The following is a 17,555-nucleotide window of genomic DNA, read 5'->3' as shown; positions in this document are numbered from 1 at the left end:
ACAAGGGGAAAAGAAAGGAAAAAGGAAAAAAAAAAAAACCCTACTTTTCCGAAGTTCTTATTTCTAAGGATCTCAAAGCTGGTAGTCTCTGTCATGACATCTATGAATTTCCTAAGATGCCCAGTGAGGAAGGAGGGAGCCAGGAAGTGTGATTGCAAAACTGATAAACCAAGGGTCTGTGGTCAAACTGTTCTTGGTCATCTCATCCACTCTCAGTTCATAACAACGCACCTGATGCCTTAGAGAGTAGTTCAATTCAAATGCAAAAACAAAAACAAAGTTATAAGTATTCAATAAGTTTATGTTAAAGGGAAAACAACACCTCTTTGCCACTCAGGAGGTTTCCAAAGGAAGGATATTAGGTATCCACTCCTGGTATCTCATCCTACACCATATTCTTCCCCATAGAGGTGGAGCAAGTGTGTGACTGTTTCACAGGTCTCAGTTCTAAAATGGATAGCCTTTTTCTATCAAAGATATTCAGCATAAAGTATTTGGCTTCTTCCTCTTGCTCTCTACCTGGTCAGTAAAAGGCAGAAACCTGTGTGAGTATTTCTGTTCTGTAGTCTCAAACTTTCCATGTGAAGTTTAGAGTAGGGGAATGGAGGTGCATGAGATCATTTTGGGTTTCACATCAAGGTATATTTTCCAAACTAGCCTTCATTAGTAATGAAGTTCATATTTTGTTTACCCATTGATTCTTTTTTTTAAATGCAGTCACAACTTCAAGAGGGAATTCCTATTTTTTAAAATATTTATTTAGTTGTAGATGAACACATCTTTATTTATTTTTATTTATAGTTGTAGATGATATTTAAAATATTTAGTTGTAGATGAACACATCTTTATTTATTTTTACTTATAGTTGTAGATGAACACAACTTTATTTATTTTTATTTATAGTTGTAGATTTAGTTTTATTTATAGTTGTAGATGAACACATCTATATTTATCTTTATTTATTTTTATGTGGTTCTGAGGATTGAGCCCAGTGCCTCACACATAAGAGGCAAGCACTTTACCACTGAGCTACAGCCTCAGCCCTCCCATTGACTCTTATCTTTTTAAAAACTGGTGGTGTTTTTTATGGGTCTTCTTCAAAGATGCCATCACCTGCCTTTAGTTAGAAGTCAGAGCACATGGCTTCATACACCATAGCTCTCCTTGCTGATTTCTGTGCACTTTTACACTAGTGTTTTCTAAAGTACTGGAAAAGTTGTACTTGGGGAAGCTTTCTAAGATTTTGTTGATTGGATACTTTAATTAATTCTGTCCTACAGGACAATATTAACTGAGATTCAGGGAAACTAGTTCTCTCCAGTGCCAGCTCTGCCACATGTCTGTGATCTTTAGCACATTTATAGAAAGTGTCTGAAAGAATTTAGAGCTTCCTTATCTTTTAAAGGAAGGAATACCTTCTTAACATCTTTAAGGCACTTTCCAACCCTATGGACTAAATGCTCAGAAAGGCTTTAACATGCATAATCTCTTCTAATTTTTAAAACAGATATTGGCACTGTTATACAATCATTTTGATACTTTGGTCTCATAACTCAAGACCAATTAATGACCTTCTGCCTCCAATGACCTCAGTCCCTTCACAATCCTCAAGTTCAGCCACACTTTGCAATAACATCATCACTCAGAACTGAGCCCTCTATAATTATAAAATCCCCTGAAAGTTCCTCGTGCCCTCTACCATTACCCTCAGAATGTCCCTCCAGATTCCCATTTCTCACTCTCCTTTGCTCCTGCAGAACCAGCCATCACACAGGCTGGCCTCATCCCCATACTCAGTCTCTAGCCCCTTCCACTCAACTGAGGGCCCATATGGAGTTGGAAGTTTTAATGACACCCACACCATCTTCACTTCCAAATTTTCTGAGCATTGCTGGAGAAAGTCATGAATACAATAACCATTTATGCTATCACTGGAGCAAAGCCTTCTAGCAACTTGTCCAGGCCTCATCACCTTTGGATCTTCAAATTGCATGTAGATCCACAGCTTTCCAAGTCTTTCTGACTCAGGATCCTCTATCTCAGCTTCATGTCTCATTCTCAACTTATTTCTAGCAAATCAACAAAAGAGAACAATACATTTAAATACAGCCCTCTCCCAGCTTTGCTCCTTAAAACTCAGAACCTCTTTTACCTTCATCTAATTTCTCTTTCTCCATGTCACATCTGCACTTTTTTGCTTGAACATTCTATGGGTTTGGACAGATGTATAGCAACATGTTTCATCATTATAGTATCATATGGGGTACTTTTGGTGCTCTAAAAATCCTCTGTGTTTGGCCTATTTATCCCTGCCCCTCTACCCTAACTCCTGGCAATCCCTGATCTTCTTATCGTCTCCATAGTTTTTACTTTTCCAGAATGTCATATAATTAAAATTGATCATACAATATGTAGCCTTTTGAGATTGCCTCCTTGTACTTCTTAATCTGCATGTAAGTTTCCTCCGTAAATCTTTTCATGGCTTGATAGCTCATTTCTTCCTTTCTTATTAGCATCAAATAATATCCCATTGTTTGGATATACCAGTTTATTCTGAAGGATATATTGGTTGCTTCAAAGTTGAATATCTTGATTACTTCAATTATGAATAAAATTGCTATAAATACCACTGTACAGATTTTTTTTTGGTGAACGGAAGTTTCCAATTCCTTTTGGCAAACACCAAGGAAAGAAATTGCTGGATTGCATGGTAAAAGTAAGTGTAGTTTTCTAAGAAACCACCAAACAGTCTTCCAAAATGCCAGTACTATTTGGCATTCTCACTAGCAATGAATGGTTCCATTTCCTTGTTACCATTAGGTATTGTCAGTGTTCTAGATTTTGGCCATTCTAAGAGGTACATAGTGGTATATCACTTGTTTTAATTTGCATTTTCCTGATGGTGCTTGATGTGGAACATCTTTTCATATGTTTATTTGCCAGTTGTATATTTTCTTTTGGTGAAATGTCTGTTAAGGACTTTGGCCCACTTTTTAAAATTTGGGTGTTTTTTTATTATTGAATTATAAGAGTTATTTGTATATTTGAGTTATAGTCCTTTATTAGGTGTGTCTTCCCCAAATATTGTTTCTCCATCTACGGGCTCATTTTTTATTCTCTTGACAATGTCCTTTGTGAGGCAGACTTTTGAAAAATTTTAATAAAAGCATAGTTTATCAAATCTTTATTCCCTGAATCATGCCTTTGATCTCATATCTAAAAAGCTATCGCCAAATCAAAGGTCCGATATATTTTCTCCTATGCTATCTTCTAGGAGTTCTATAACTTAATATTCAGGGGTGTGATTCATTTTGAGTTAATTTTTGTAATGAGTATAGGTCTGTATCTAGTTATTTTTTTCATGTGGACGTCCAATTGTTCCAACACCATTTGCTGAAAAGATGCTCTCTTCATTTTATTGCCTTTTCTCTTTTTTCAAAGTCAATTATCTTTATGTAGGTCCATTTCTGGTATCTCTATTCCATTCCACTGATCTATTTGTTTAATCTTTTGTCAGTACCAAATTGCCTGGATTACTACAGATTTATGGTAAGTCTTAAAGTTAGGTTGTTTATCTTTCTTCTAATTTTGTTGTTCTCCTTCACTATTGTGTTGGCTGTTCTGGGTCTCTTGCCTTTCTTGAGTTTCTTTCTTTTTTTTTTAAATTTATATATGACAGCTGAATGCATTACAATTCTTATTACAATATACAGCACAGTTTTTCATATCTCTGGTTGTATACAAAGTATATTCACACCAATTCATGTCTTCATACATGTACTTTGGATAATAATGATTATCATGTTCCACCATCATTTCTAACCCCACACCCCCTCCCTTCCCCCCAACCCCTCTGCCCTATCTAGAGTTTCTTTTGTCTTTCTTTATAAACCTTAGAGTAGAGAAATTGTCAATATCCACAAAATAACTTGCCAGAATTTTGACTGATATTGCACTGAATCTATAAATCAAATTGGGAAGTCTTGACAATGTTGAGTCTTCCTCTTTGTGAACGTAGAATCTCGGTTTCCATCTATTTAAGTTTTTTCTTTGATTTACTTAATCAGTTTTATAGTTTTCCTCACATGGATATTATACATGTTGTTAGGTTCATACCTAAGTATTTCATTTCTTTTTGGATGCTAATGTAAATTGGACTATATTCTTCATTTCAAATTTTGTCATTTCATTTCTTGTATTTATGAAAGTGATTAATTTTTGTATATTAACCTTGTATGCTGTACCTCTGCTATAACTGCTTATTAGTTTTAGGAGGTTTTTCTGGTTATTTCAGATGTTTTATATAGAATAATGTTATCTTCAAATAATGACACTTTTATCTTCCTTCCCAATCAGTATACTTTTTATTTGTTTTTCTTGTCTTATCACCATGTGTTTTTTTTTTTCACAAAAAAAAACTTCTTTATCATAATTAGGGTGATCAAATAATTTGTTTTCAGAAGAATTTGTTTTAGATTAAAAATGGGTATTATCTGTCCAAATATTATTCCATAATTAATTAAACTTGGATAATAAGTATGAACTGATACTTGTCCTGGGTAATCCAGATATAAGGTCACCCTATTTTGCTCCTGTCCTTCCTGAGGACTGCCTGGCACATTAATTCTCCTCTTATTTGCTCCCTTGGTCTTCAATTTCTTCCCCTCCATTGGTAGCTACTCCCTCCACAAACAGTCCGGGGCTTTCTGTGCAGTCTTTTATTTAAGAAAATTTCACATCCATACATTACCTTCATTATTAAGTTCTTCAATTTTCATAGATTAGCCACAGTTTATATTTGCTCTCTCCATTTCCTTTGCATTCAGGCATACCTCAGGTATCCAACTGACCTCTGTTTCCATTGCCTAATGAACCCTGCTCTTCAAAGGCTACTAATAATGGTCTCACTGACAAATCTAATGAGCACCTGCAATTCTTCAATTTCAGCCCCTCAATTTTATCAGGCTCCTTCAAATTCTCCTTCCTCGCCTTTCTTTTTCTAAAAAATATTTTTAGTTGTAGGTAAACATAATAACTTTTTAAAATTATTATGTGGTGTTGAGGATCGAACCTAATATATAAACCATATCACCTATGTTTTCCTCATTCTCTTATGCTTCTTTTTTCAGTATCTTGGCTGCTACCTTCTGTCTTCCTCCAAGCCTTCAAATATTCTTTCCCAAGGCTCTGCTCAGGCCTTTTATTATTCTCACCTACACACTCTGGATATTCTCATAGGTTTATTATCCTCCCCCAAAAGAATGCCTCCAAACGTTCTGTTTTAATGGTTCTCATTCATCTGGATAGTTCTTAGGCACAAAAAAGTTAATATATCCAATTCCTAATATATAAACATCTCCATAAATTAGACAGATATTTATTGATTGAGCACTACCTGCAGGTATATTATTAGTGGTTTTTCCTGACCATCTATTTGAATTCCTGTCAATCCCATCCTTGGTTACTCAGCTTCTCTTTTTGATTCTCCCTCAACTCCCACATGCAATGAGCCAATAAGTTCTCTTGCATGTACTTCTAAATGTATCTCAGCCAACCCGCCTGCCCCCACCCTAATTTAGGTTATCATCCCTTCTTTTCTGGAGGCTATTTTAACAGTTTCCTGACTGGGACTACCCATGGTTCCCAATGCAGATCAGTCTTAAAGCACAGCTTTGAACACACCATTTCCCCACTTAGCATATCTTTGGTGGTTCTCTAATCAACAGGCTTAGTCTAGCATTTGAGATGCTTCACAATGTGTTCTTAATCTTCCCATGCCACCTTCTCTCCCATTAAACTGCTTCCATGCTCCTCAATCTCCATCATAACCACTTTCTTCTCCATTCCTGCATAAGCTCCTATATTTTTTGCTTCAAATCTTAATAAAGGCTGGTTTCCAAATTTCTGCCAGTTGATGTCCGACCAATTCGTTAAGGCCTTGCTCAAAATTCCCTAATTCTTTGCTGCAGTCTGGCTGGGCACAAATCACGAGCCACTCAAGCAGGAACAAACTTTATTTTTGAACTGCAGGAAAACACTTCACACAGCTCCCGGGGAATCCTCCTGAACGCCAGGCGGCTCGTCCAGGAACCCCCAGCCGGAAATATCTCTCCCGGAAATCCCTCCTCCTGCACTTCCCCAACCAATGGAAACTCTCGGGAAATCCCCGGAAATCCCCACGAGAACTCCAAAATAGTGCGAGAACTCAAAAGTTGCTGCAGAGGCGGATAGTAATGCCTTGCCTGTCAATCAATACTGTTGGCAAAATGCCAGGGGCCATACAGACTCCACCTTGGCTCTCAGCATCTCCCCCTTTTTGTTTAATTAAACAACAAGCAATGTGTCTTAGGGACCGTGCCTGTTAGGCAGTCAAATTCAACATATGGTCCTTACCCGTCATCAGATGAACTGACCTCTAGGCGTCAGCCTCCTGTCTTAGGTTGGTACCACTGCAATTGGATCATACCCGTCACTGACTACCGGTCCAGCATACAGCCATACTTGTGGATAGGCCTTTGCACCAGTGGGGGGTGAGGTTCTTTGCCTCACCTCTGTTGGCCCACAAATTTTAGACCATCACTAGGAGAAGGGAGGAGGATGCAAAATGCCATGACACTAAGCCAATTGAGGGCTCCTTTGAAAAATTGTACCACCGATGACACCATCAGCAAAAATACTCCAGCACTACCACAATTCGCTGCACCAACAGATAGTTCACAATGCATACAAGTGATACATAGTCCAGGCAAGTTCTCCAAGCAGTTCAAAGCAGAGGAATCTGTCAATATGTCCATTTCCTCCCAAAGTAAATCGACTCCTTGATTGAGCATTACTTGTTGAGTTATTATTCATTGATGCATCAGTTTATACAGTTTGTTGTGATAACTATCGAAGAAGCTGTAGTTTGGTTTTGTCTTCACCGGCACTGGGATGAAGATAGGAATTCTGGCAATGATGCTAAGAAAAAAATTATGTAACATTCCAACAGGCACTAAGAAAACAATTTTTGAACAATTTACATTATCCTGAACAGAATTATTAAATATAATGAGAAGGAAAGGTGAAAGTAAACAAACAGATCTGTTAACCTCCTTATTTGTTCACATATTAAAACAATTTTCAACAGCTGTTTACCCAATCTAAATTAAACCATTAAAATCACGTGAATAAAAAAATTCAGATCCATTTATGCATGAGCGCTCCTCATATGAGATATATGGACATACGCACATACAGACATACAACACAAAACAGAAGTGTGCACACGTAACATACAACACATAAGACAATAGTAAAGGCCTTGTAGCTTTACCTAGGTGAAATCTCCATTGCAATGCTTAAAAACTCCACAGTCAAAAAATAAAACTGATTAGAAAAACATTAACCTAGGTCTGTATGAGCTCAAAAATAAAATAGAACTTTATGATGTGGGAAAAGGCAAATAATAAAATAAATATTGAAAAAAGCATCCTGGTTAATCACTGTCGCAGATGTAAGAATAGCCAAACTGGAGTTCTGGATATCAGCTGTTATGGATTTGAGTCAAATCATCTTCCTTTTGGTATGTAGAAATTGTTTTAGTTAATCTCTCTGGAATCCAAATCGGCTGCTGTTCTCCCTGTGGAAAAACACAAACAGAACCCCGACTCCAGACAATCACTGGGTCAGGACCTTTCCATTGTCCTGTTAGAATATCCTTCCAAAGTACCTTAGGCTTATGTACATTTTTTGGACACATATGCCTTTCCGCAGCACTAAGCCCTGATGAATCCAAATTTAAAAAGTTTAGAGTAAAAAGGGTTATTTTAAGTTTATCTTTGGGTGATATATACCCCTTTCCAATTCCCTCTTTTTGCTTTAATAAGTACATTTTAATAGTTTGATGAGCTCTTTCAACTATGTCTTGTCCCTGAGGATTGTATGGGATTCCTGTTATATGAGTAATGCCAAATGATGAGCAAAATTGTTTAAAAGAGGTAGAAGTATAACCAGGACCATTATCTGTTTTTAACTGTTTGGGAACGCCCACAGTGGCAAAATTTTGTAAGCAATGAGCTATAACATCTTTAGTTTTTTCTCCGGAATGAAGGGAGCCCATCAAAAATCCGGAAGAAGTATCAACTGTAACATGCAAATATTTTAATTTTCCAAATTGTGGCAAGTGTGTGACGTCCATCTGCCAAATAGGGTTAGGTATCAGTCCTCTAGGATTGACTCCAAGATTAACTTGTGGTAAAAAGGTCACACAATTTTGACATTGTTTTATTATTTGTCTAGCTTGTTCCTTAGTTATTTTAAAACGCTTTTGTAAAAATCTAGCATTGACATGGAACTTTTTATGAAAATGTGTAGCTTTTTCTAGTGTAGAGAAAATATGTATGTCATGTGTAGTTTTATCTGCTAAATCGTTGCCCAAACTAAGGGCTCCAGGCAATCCTGTATGTGCCCTGATATGTCCTATAAAGAATGGATCTTTTCTGTTCCAGATTAGACTTTGTATAGCAGAAAACAAAGAGAAAACAGTAGAGGAAGGGGAAATCCTGCCAGCATCTTCAAGGGATACTATAGCATTAACTACATACTGACTATCAGAGAATAAATTAAATACAGAATCTTTAAACATCACAAAAGCTTGTAATACTGCATTAAGCTCTACCTTTTGAGCTGATTGTTTGGGTACTAAAAATGTAAATGTTTGATCAGGGGTAACTACTGCTGCTGTACCATTATTTGACCCATCAGTGAATACATTTGGAGCATTCATGATAGGGGTTTTTCTTGTCATTTTTGGAAAAACTACAGGATGCGAAGACCAAAAAGACAACAAAGGATTAGATGGTAAGTGATTATCAAATGAAACATTAGATTTACACATGATTATTGCCCAAGTATTTAACTCATTAGCTAACTCATCAATTTGATCCATAGTATATGGAGTAATAATTTTATTGGGAGAAATTCCAAACACTCCCTTTGCTGCTTTTATTCCTTTGAGTATTAATTGTCCTACAGCCTCAGGATACCTAGTAAGAATAGTGTTAGGAGAATAAGATAAATGTATCCACAATAATGGACCTTCTTGCCAAAATACTCCTGTAGGAATATTTTTTGTTGGCATTACAATAAATAATAAAGGTAAAGTTATATCAATTCTATCCAAATGCATATTTTCCATATATGTTTCAATAATTTTTAATGCCTTTCTTGCTTCAGGCGTTAACATGCGGGGTGAATTTGGATCTGATGGACCTTTTAGGATATCAAGTAAAGGTCCCAACTCTCCTGTTGGTATACCTAGATAAGGCCTTATCCAATTTATGTCTCCTAATAACTTTTGAAAGTCGTTAAGTGATTTGAGTTGATCTACTCGTATTTGAATTTTTGGTGGACGGACCATGGTTGAGGATAATAGAACTCCTAAATAATTAATTGGAAAATTTAATTGTACTTTATCTATTGCTATCTCTAGATTATAATTTTTTAATAAGTTTGTAAGTGTGGCATAACATTCTAGCAATGTGTTTTTATCTTTGTGTGCTAACAATACATCATCCATATAGTGAAATATTTGTAGTTTAGGATTTTGATTTCTAAGTGGCTGGATTGCTTTGTTAACATAAATTTGACACATAGTTGGTCTGTTAGCCATCCCTTGAGGGAGTACTTTCCATTCATATCTCTGATCAGGACCTTCATGATTCAGTGCAGGGATAGTAAATGCAAAATGTGGACTATCCTCAGGATGAATTGGAATTGAAAAAAAAACAATCTTTAATATCTATAGCTAAAACGTACCAGGTTTTTGGCAAAGCAGACAATTGAGGAATCCCCGATTGAGCAGGTCCCATAATAACCATCTCATTATTAATGGCTCTTAAATCTTGCAATAATCTCCATTTACCAGATTTCTTTTTAATGACAAAAATGGGAGTATTGTAAGGAGATATGGAAGGTTGTATATGTCCCTCCGCTAATTGTTGTTTGACCAGGTCATGGGCTGCTTGTATCTTTTCTTTAGTCAGGGGCCACTGAGGAACCCATACTGGTCTATCTGATTTCCAAGTAATTTTTATTGCCTCAGTGACCCCTTCTGAAAACCCAGTCCATGTCTATTTATTCCTTGATCTATTTGAATTGGTGCTGCTATACCTTGTTCTCCTAATCTTTTTTCTTTCCTGAAACCTTGTCTAGCCCTAATAGTGGGCGCATTTGGATTGATGTTATTTGTTAATGTCAAACCTAATTGATCTAGGACATCTCGTCCCCATAAATTTATAGGAAGATGATCCAATACATATGGCTGTATAGTTCCTTCACATCCTTCAGGATCCTTCCAATCTAATACCATTGCACTTCTATGGGGATTAGTCGCCACTCCTAGGCCTCGAAGCGTTTGAGTGGCTTGTTGTAATGGCCAATGTTTTGGCCATTCTTGATGAGATATGATGCTAAGGTCTGCACCTGTATCCAGTAGCCCATTAAATTCATGTCCTTGAATATTTAGTTTTAGCATGGGGCGAGAATCTAAATTTAAAGACAGCATATCCCAATCTACACCTGTGGAGCCCAATCCCCTGGAACCTCTTTCTATAGTACTACTGGAAAATTTATCATGTAGGCTGGGTATTATTAATAACTGTGCTATTCTATCTCCTGGTGAAATTACTGATATACCCTTTGGAGAACTAGCTATAATTTTTATTTCACCTTCATAATCGGGATCAATTACCCTGGGACTTATCATAAGTCCTTTTAGCGTAGAAGAACTGCGTCCTAACAATAAGCCTACTGGTCCTTTTACTCCTGTGGGAATGATTTGAACTCCCATCTCTGGAGTTAGTACTGCTCTGGCGGAGGCGCAGATGTCCAACCCTGCGCTCCCTCTGGTTCGTCTGATGAGAGATCTGATGGATAATGTGTCCTGGGCACTACCCTGATGGTGTTGCTGGGTTCCTCCATGGTGTTTCTGGGTTCCTCCAGTGCCCCGTACATTTGTGGTTGTGGGCCCCGGAGCATTGGGCCCCCCTGTCCGTTTTTTGGCAATGGAGCCCAATGCCTTTCTCCACGATATCGTGGGTAAACACTTGGTCCTTGTCTGTTTTTTGATAACGGAATACCCTCTATGGTGGTTTGAGAACGGCATTCATTAGCCCAATGTTTCCCTCTACAGCATCGTGGGCAAATACCCGGTATTCTATTCCTTTGATACCTAGCTTTGTTAAACCCTCCTCCTATGGGGCAACTCCTTTTAAAATGTCCTGTTTGATCACAATTATAGCATGTTTTTTGCCTGGCATCTAAAGCCTGTTGTACTGCTACTAAGACTTGCCCTTGTTCATTAATGTCTCTACATAATTTAATATATGTGTTTAAATCTTCATGTCTCAATGGTCTAATGACCTCTCTGCAGCAACGATTTGCTTGGTCATAAGCCAGTTGTTTTATAAATGGCATTGCCTGTTCTGTATCCCCAAAAATTCTGGAAGCTGCTTGAATAAGCCTATCTACAAATTCAGCGTAAGGTTCATTAGTTCCTTGTATTACCTTAGATAATTGACCTTGTAAATCTCCATGCCCCTGTAAAGTTTTCCATGCCCTAACCGCATCTACAGCAATTTGTGCGTATACGCCAGGATCATATTCAATTTGTTGCCGTTGACCCTCATAAGGTCCTTTTCCTAATAACATATCTAGATTTCTTTGAGGGTAACCGGCTGCTGCATTTCGCCTAGCTGTCTCCCTGCAAAATTCCTCATTGGCAACCTTCCATAACAAATATTGTCCTCCATTTAGCACAGATTTACACATACTAGCCCAATCTGCTGGCATCATGTCCAAGTTGGTAATGGATTCGACCATGCTTACAGTGAACGGTGCTTGAGGACCATAGGTTGTTACAGCCTCCTTTAACTGCTTCACTGTTTTGAAATCTAAAGCACGGTGAATTCGCTGCCCTCCTGCCTGCTCAAGTACAGGGCATGCTAATCTTTGAGGTCCTGTCTCAGGATCCCATCTATCAACTACGGGGTTTGAGGGCCACTCAGCTATCTCCATAGGGGGAGCTGTTGGTTGAATTAGCCCTCTGGTGATAGAACGGTGTTAGTAGCAGCCTCCTGTTGTAGCTTTTTCCCTAATAGCTGTTTCTCCTCTAAGCTTTCTTCCTTTAAATTTTCTTCCTCTGTCTGACTAGCTTGAGAGACCTTCTCTTTTGCTTGATCTAAAATGTCTTTCTCCATGGTCTGAACCTCTAACAATTTACTTAACAGTCTTTCAGTTTGTTTTTTACTAATTTCTAATCTGTTATAAAGATAACGCAACCCAATAAGATAACACAAAACAAAACCGAAACAGAATGAAACAAAAACGGAACAAAAAATCGTTGTATCAATTTTCCTATTTTCTTGATATGTGCATTTGTGGTCTATTTCTATCTCTTCCTCAGGGGCGAACAACTTCAAACCTTGAGCCAACTATTTTTCCCAATCTGCCTGAGAAAATTCTAGGGATAGGCAGCTTGAAACAAACACAAAACAAATCAAAACAAGAACACATTGTTTTTTAAAATGGTCACCCATTCTCTCGCCTTCCCTTAGGGGCAAGCAATTTCACTTACCCAGAAGCTTCAGAGGTTCCCCGCATGGGCCGCCAATTGCCGCAGTCTGGCTGGGCACAAATCAGGAGTCACTCAAGCAGGAACAAACTTTATTTTTGAACTGCAGGAAAACACTTCACACAGCTCCCGGGGAATCCTCCTGAACGCCAGGCGGCTTGTCCAGGAACCCCCAGCCGGAAATATCTCTCCCGGAAATCCCTCCTCCTGCACTTCCCCAACCAATGGGAACTCTCGGGGAATCCCCGGAAATCCCCACGAGAACTCCAAAATAGTGGGAGAACTCAAAAGTTGCGGCAGAGGTGGATAGTAATGCCTCGCCTGTCAATCAATACTGTTGGCAAAATGCCAGGGGCCATACAGACTCCGCCTTGGCTCTCAGCAATTCTTTCCCCAAATTTTTGCCTAGTAATAGATTTTTTTTCCTTCTCTGAAAAGCATTTTCTTTGTGCCTCTGTCATAGTTCTTCCATGTAACACAGGCTCTCATTACCTGTTTTACCCTCTATATGACTGTTGAGCTTCTCAAAGGAAAGATTCCATGTCTAATTAACCCATGTCCTCCTTGTACTGTCTGACCTATAGTAAGCTGAATAAGAGAACATTCAATTTACATTTGTATCCTATAATAATAAAATAATATTATTTTATTATTATAGGATACAAATATTATTTAATAATAATAAAATAATAAATTATACTTCATTTCATCAAAGTTAATTAAAGCAAATTCTTAGGCCTAGAAACTACCCATTATTTTGTAGTTCCTCTCGTTAGATCAAGAGTATAGAAATCATTTTACTTAAACTAAAATCGCTGAATTGTGTATTTTAATTGGTTCCCTAAATCATAAAGTGCGGATAAGACATTAGAGATCCTTCCCCCATCCCAACCACCAATTCTATAGTTGAGGAATTTGAAGAATTAGAGATTATGCTGATCCCCATAGTCATACAAATCAATAGTTGGAACTATAGCACTTATTACTTATCAAGGGCCTCATACATAGCAAGCAGACTCTTTACACATTATGCCAGTATCACAACAATCCTTCAAGGTAAAGGGCACCCTACCACCACCACATACATGCTTTAGAGATGAGAGAATTTCCAATGACATTAAGTAGCTTGCTGTATAGAATACTGCTTGTTAGAAGCAGAGCTGAGTTTCAGCCCCAACTGGTTGGCTGGAAAGACTTGGCTTTTCTATTGAATACTGTGGCATATACAAGCCCTACTTGATGTTCTAACTCCTGTCTCCTACTGTTTCTCCAGTGAATATGCCAACTAAGTGATGTGAATACTTAATAAGTTTTAAGTCATTAAAAAAAAATCTTGGGAGCATGAAAACTTAGCAATTAATCAGTACTTTTACTGATTTTAAGGTTATTTACTGCTAACATTTTCTCATTCTCTCTCTTGCTCTGTTTTTTAAAAAAACAAATTAATTTATTTGTTAATTATTTTTGTGGTGCTGGGGGTCGAACCCAGGGCCTCATGCTTTTCAGACAAGACCTCTACCATTGAGCAATATTCCCAGCTCTACACTGTTGTAGGTTGACTCCCAAGCCCCTTTCTTGGATGCTGGGGAAATCAAACCTAGGGCCTTGATTTCCTTGATTACTTGCTAAATGAGTGCTCTACCACTGAGCTACATTCTTCAGCCCCCAACATTCTCATTCTATTCTCAGAAAACGTCTTCAATCTAGAAAATAAATTTGTTTTCCTGCTTTTCCCTTCTTTAATACATTTTCAACTTAAAAATTCATTTGTCCAACCACATTCAACAAGTTTCATTCAGTACCTAGATGTCCAGGGATACTGGAGGGTACAAAGTTGGAAAACACATACTTTTGCTGCCTGCATCTACTGATGGGAGGACCTCCACTGCCCCATGGGCGCTCTGGTTAATTCAGGGACTTCCAACAATGTAAGGCCTAGAGTAGGAATCAGGACTCAGTTCTAATCCCAGACTGCATCTTGAGCAAATCATCTCACTATGCCTTAATTTCCTCAGTAAACAGATTGTTAAAAAGAAAAGAACTGTGCCAAATAATTTCAAGGTCTCTTTTAGCTCTAAAATTTGATCTTCTTTGAGATCACTCTTGAGATTAAGCTTCTAAAGTGATCACAGTTACTGTTATGAAAAGTGCACACTCTTCTTTAACTTTGGAGTACTAAATTATAAAAAGTATTGCTACAAGATTAAAACTGATTAGTATGCATCCAACGTTTATTATTTATAACATAAAGTTTATCAAAGTTAATCATCTAGAAGAGTATCCAAAAATCCTTCTTTCATCACATTCCTGAGTAATCTTTAATTCTTTACAATTCATTTAAGATGTTTACTTTATAATTGTATTTTTTACACTGTAATTTTAAATAACTATTATGCACTCATCTATGGAGTTACTGACATTGACCACAACAATAAATTTCAATTAAGGCCTCTGTAGAATATATCTTGTATTCATTTAGTCAAATTAATACTTCACATCTACTATAGACCTTCCCATACTACAGCTAAGTTTGAGGATGGTTTACAAGTAGTGGGGAGGAAGGAATATGGAATATCAATATTTGAAATGAGTAGGAACATACAGGAATGTGAGAATTTTACTTTGCAGATTCCGCTTCAGTGTTTTGCACTACTTTTTCAAGTAGCACAGATAATATTTTTAATCATCCACTAACCTACACAGTAATGCACTTTTTCTTGACAAGGATCCAAATGCCTTCTTCCTTCATACCATAAGGTTAGGATGCTTAAAGCCATCTTGTGCTGTAAGTTAACAGCACAGAAGACAGAAATCAATCAAAATTAGAAGTCAAAAGAGAAAATTAAAACTTTATCACCGTGGTGACTTCCCATAAAACGCATTCCATTCAAACTGTCAAAGACAGCCCTACCAAGAAACCAGGAAAAGAGTTAATTTATTCACTCTTCAATAAATTCCGAGAGCCTAATATATACCAGGCACTGTTCTAGATGTTAGGGTTATACGCAGTGAACAAATGAAATCCCCTACCACAGTGGAGCTTACATTTCTGTAAGAAGAGATGGGACCTAAACAATATACCGAACACAATTATATGCTATGAAGAAAATCAAATAGGGCAGCGGAGGGTGGTTGAGGTGGAAAGGGTCAAGAGGTTAGTAGAGTAATGGAGAGGGCCTGGGTGAATAGCCACTATTTGAGAGGAGCCTAATATGATGACAAAACTTTATTCATCCTATAAGTGTGGAGTGGGATGGGAATGAGTCAAGTTAGTGTTTAGGGGGGTTCACAGTGGGAGAAAAAAATCTGTTTATGAATGGTAAACTAGGTGTTGTCTAGAATTTGGCCTTTAAAACAAACAAACAAAAAGCCCAAAATGTAATCTTTCAGACCATCCACTTAAGGAGTCACTTATTTTTTAAAGATACACTTACTTTTTATATTTGCTGATTACTGAATAGCTGCTTTAGTAGATGAAATTATTAGAAAGATTCCTTCAGAGTCTGATACCTCCCTCACTCGACACCATCCAAATTCTGAATGAGATAGTACCAAGCTCTGCAGCGAATCCGCTTTCCTCCACCGGTTCATTAAAGCAGCCAGGTAGAATTTTGTCACCCATCCAAAAACGCGAAACAAGCCTTGGGGAAAATGGGGAACCTGACACCCTCAAAGTTAATGTGGAAGGGAGGGAAACCCGTCGCCCTTTTGCACTATCTCTCCTCCGCCACTCCAGGCGTCATCACTGCAGAAGGGCCGCTCTCCCTGGGTCTGAGGCACACGGCGAGTACGCGCGCGTGTGTGTACCCCGCATGAATCATCCAAGCCGGGTCCGCGGGGCGATGATTCATTCACCGCCCTGGAGCTCACTGCCACACGTTCCGGGCGTACTATGACGGCCGCACACGCAGCTTCCTTAATATTAAACAAATGTTTCAAAGTACAAACGCCTGGAGCCAGAAACGTGTAGACCCAGGAGAGGGGGCGGAGAGGAAACAGCACATTTCGGCCGCGGCCCAAGTGTTTCTGGGGCTGGGAGGGGAGTGGCGGGCACGGTTGTTCCCCTACCCCACCCTGACACGCGCGCGGGCGGCGCCCGCAGGGAGCGTGGAGGGCGCACAGGTGGGTCCCCGCCCGGCCCAGCCTCTTGCCGCTCCCTGCCACTCGCGGAAGGCCAGAGCGTCCTCGCCGACGCGCCTCCCGCTCGCCCCTTTCCTCTCCGTGACATCTTATATAATAACCCAAGCTAATCAAAACGGAAGCGACGCGCGCTACCGGGGCCCGTCTCCCGGCCCGGAGGAGATGCTCGCACCCTGAGCCAGCGGCCCCCGAACTAGGCGCCTGGACGCACGGCTCCGGGGCGGGGGAAGGGCCGAGCGCCGACTCGGCTAGTCCCTCTAAGGCGAAGGCGCTACTGTTGCCGGTCCCCATCAGGAAGCTGCGAGCGTCACAAACTGCGTCAGCTTCTTCAAACACATTTCATGGTCTCCCTCCAGCCCGGGAGCCGCTGCTTCTGTGACGGGGCCGCTGCCGGGGCTGGCAGGCGCCCCTCTGGGGAGGAGAAAGTTCCTCCGGGCCCTCCCCTAGCCGGCACAGCGCCGGGCCCGCCGCGCAGCCCCTCTCCGTGCGCCGCCCGCCCCGCCGCGCAGCCCGCACCAATGTCAGGTTAGGCAACTTGTGACCCTCGGCGCCGAGCGGCCCCCTCCCGCCCGCCAGGCTCGCTTGGCGCCGGGGGCCTTCCCCTAGCCCAGCGGAAAACAGCCACGCCAGAAACTTCCCCGGGCTGTGCCGGGCGGGGAAGTCGCCTTGGTCTCTGCGCATCGCCCTTACCTTGCTCTCGAGAGGCCACGATCCGGGCGGGCCGCGCGGGGCGCCTGGTGCGTGAGCGCGCGCGCGCGTGGGGCGGTAGGTGAGGGAGCCCGCGCCGACGGGGGCGGGGCGGGGC

General features: G+C 39.8%; 1 protein-coding gene across 1 annotated transcript in view; it reads right to left on the bottom strand.

Annotated features, from left to right (window-relative positions):
• The window catches only part of Pcgf5 (polycomb group ring finger 5), a 117,801-nt gene extending 100,246 nt beyond the window's left edge, over positions 1-17,555 (bottom strand). The window contains exon 1 of the mRNA XM_046450087.2: positions 17,441-17,555. The gene's annotated coding sequence lies outside the window, so the exon portion shown is untranslated. The remainder of the gene's footprint in view (positions 1-17,440) is intronic.

The sequence above is a fragment of the Marmota monax genome, unplaced genomic scaffold (genome assembly GCF_021218885.2).
Source record: "Marmota monax isolate L192 unplaced genomic scaffold, Marmota_monax_Labrador192_F-V1.1 WCK01_AAM20220418_F8-fsc00004, whole genome shotgun sequence".
NCBI classification, from domain to species: domain Eukaryota; kingdom Metazoa; phylum Chordata; class Mammalia; order Rodentia; family Sciuridae; genus Marmota; species Marmota monax.
Note: the sequence above shows the minus strand (reverse complement) of the source record. Positions and strands in the feature narration are given on the sequence as shown.